Source organism: Octodon degus, unplaced genomic scaffold, assembly GCF_000260255.1.
Source record: "Octodon degus isolate 3935 unplaced genomic scaffold, OctDeg1.0 scaffold00180, whole genome shotgun sequence".
Taxonomy (NCBI): Eukaryota; Metazoa; Chordata; class Mammalia; order Rodentia; family Octodontidae; genus Octodon; species Octodon degus.
In genome coordinates, this window is record NW_004524756.1 from 339,957 (window position 1) to 342,744 (window position 2,788).

At 37.2% G+C, this 2,788-nt stretch overlaps 1 pseudogene; it reads left to right on the plus strand.

The window, feature by feature from the left end:
• Nucleotides 1–393, plus strand: part of LOC101592632 — a 17,859-nt pseudogene extending 17,466 nt beyond the window's left edge.
• Nucleotides 394–2,788: the final 2,395 nt, after the last annotated feature.

The following is a 2,788-nucleotide window of genomic DNA, read 5'->3' on the forward strand; positions in this document are numbered from 1 at the left end:
CAGCAGTCTCAGCAGCACAGATTCTGTTTTATTTACCAATGATAAAGGAAAGCAAGGCAATGATGAGCAGAGTAACTGGTTATATGAAAAGGAATCAGGTAGAGCATGTGGCATTACGGGTATCATGCTCTAGTGGGAGAAGGAAGGTATCACTGAGCTGGACAAGAGTTTGCCAGACCCCATCTTTGAAAGTCTGAGGGAAGAGACTTATGTAAAAGTACTTAAGTACTTTTAAGATTAACTGGTTCTTTCCCTCTTATGTCTCATCCAGGGAGAAGAGGTTTCCAAGCGAGACTCAGTCACCTTTAAGGAATGTCGTTAAAGAATGTTAGAAAGTTTGGAGGGACTCCACCTTCAATGACTACAAACTGGACCAGTGAGATCCCCCTATAAACCAAATCTTCTAATGCTAATAAGTAGTTGCATTTTGTACATCTGGGGAATGCCACTCGAGGGACCCTGGCTCCAGTCCTTTTCCCTGGAGGGATATTACTGAAGGGAGAGCTTCTTTGGTGCAGAGATGGGGCTGTTCTGGAGAAATGATATTCATCCTGTTAGGCTGAAGCACACCTGACTGGGGAGGCTTTGAAGATATGTAGGTAGGCCCAGGGTAGATAGAAATTACTGTAAATTTTACATACTTTTTCTTTTATGATTATTTTTTACAAGGAATCCATTTATGTATTACTTTCTTTGCCAAAATGTTAACAAAAGTGAGGCAGTTAAAAACTTTCAGATTTAACCTAAGTATTCCTTAATATTTCTATTGTGGCTGGTTAAAGAATTACCTTTTATGGGGCCAGAGCTATAGCTCAGTGCATAAGCACCTGCCTGGCAAGTTCAAGGTTCTGAGTTCAATCCACAATACTGAAAAAAAAAAAAGGAATTAAAAAAAGAATTACCTTTTACATATCTGATTGTTGTAAGTAAAAAATATGGTACATTGACATTTATCATCATTTTTAGAGAAGTTGTCTATAACCAGCATTATTTATAATGTCTGAATGTTACTCAGGATATTTCAACAAGGACAGAGAAATGGTAGGTAAAGTTGATAATCTTTGCTCGCATTTATAATTTGTTCAGTTTCCTTTCTACTTGGATAACCTGTTCTGTATTGCAAACCCATTGTATTTTGTAGTATGGTTTTCATTGTACTGCAGCCATCATCCTCCATCTAAACTAGTGACAGTAGCAACTAATTTCTGCTAATACAATCATGTACAATTACCTTTTATATCATCTGTTTTATCATATACCTAAAATGTATCACAGTTTTTACTTGGACATAGAGTTTAATGAAGTCATGTGCAACTTGGTATTTTAACAAACCCTGTGACTCTGAACCACATTGTCATTGATAAAAGTGGGAGCTGTTTGCTCATCTTAGAGTGGCAGATCTGTGTGTCACTATGAGTTTCCGCCACACTTGCATAAGCTCATTTTCCCCAGTAGGGGGTGGGGAATGTAACATTTCTGTTGATGGCAGACGCCTATACTAAGTTCGTGCCATTTGAGTCCTTTACTGTGGTTATATTAGAATGATGAATTTTTTATTCCAAGAATTGATGAAGTCAATGTGATTTAATATGTATATTTTTATATTGTGTGGCTTGTCAAGTCAGTATTTAAAGGAATCTTACAATTAAAATAGAAACTCAAAGTTGACCTTGCTTCTACAGTTATTGTAATATGAAAGATTTTATTCACAATACATGAAGCAGGAATCTGTGACATCTCCTTTTAGATTGCTTACCAAATTGGAGAGATTCAAAATGAAAAAGCCCAACTTTGAGTCTCTTTACTTTTGTGTATTTATTAAAGTGATAATTAAAGAAACAATAATGTGTTTGTGTTGTGTGTTTGGAGTGAAAATATATTTTCCCCCAATTACCTGAATGCTCTTATTTTGTGTAATGGCTGCCTTTCCAATATGAGTAAGTCACTTTAAAACCTTGACCTTTGAGCTCTACCTTTACAGTCATGAAGCTAGATGAATGCTATCTACCTCTTCATCCAATTTTGCCTATTTTTATTTTTGGTTCACTGCTTGCTTGAGCATAGCTGGGATTTGTAGCCCATTTTCTAAGCTTGTTGCAATCTCGCTGTGGTATTTTATAGGAGCTATTACAACTGATAGGTGAGCTTCATGGTATTGATGGTACAAGGCTTAACCACATTAAAAGCTTCCTTCCTCTCTGAATTGTGAAAAGTTGATTAAGTCTCAGTTGGTGGAGATAAACATATATGTAGTGCTTATCATGGAACTAATGTGTCAGGCCATAAACCATTTCCTGGTCTGTGAATTTTTTTTTTTACTTAAAATTTTACTGAAAACAATGGACTCCTTCAGGTTTTCTTTCTTTCATCCCTGAATAGTCCTTGCTTGAACTTTAAAGTACTATGAGGGTTTTTTTTTCCTTCAATAAAAGCTCTGAGTTGGAAAAAAGAAATACTAGTGTCACTAATCTTTTCTTCTGGATGTTCAGTAACTGAGGTTTTGAAACCAAAGCTAGAAAGGTAACTGGGCAAAAAGGACAGCCAATATTTTGTGAAGAACCAAAGACATCAGAGAACCTTTACTGTATCACATTACTACTCTGGTGAGTCACACAACTTCCTGACCAAGAAAATTATTGGGAGCTAGCAAGATAGCTCAGCAGTCTAAACAACCTGCTTAGGCAAGCCTAGGCAAGCACACAGGGATGGCAGTTCAATCCCTGGCACCATATGCCACACTTGCCCTGCTCCCATGATGGGCTGAGCTGGCAGAGAGAGAGAGAGAGAG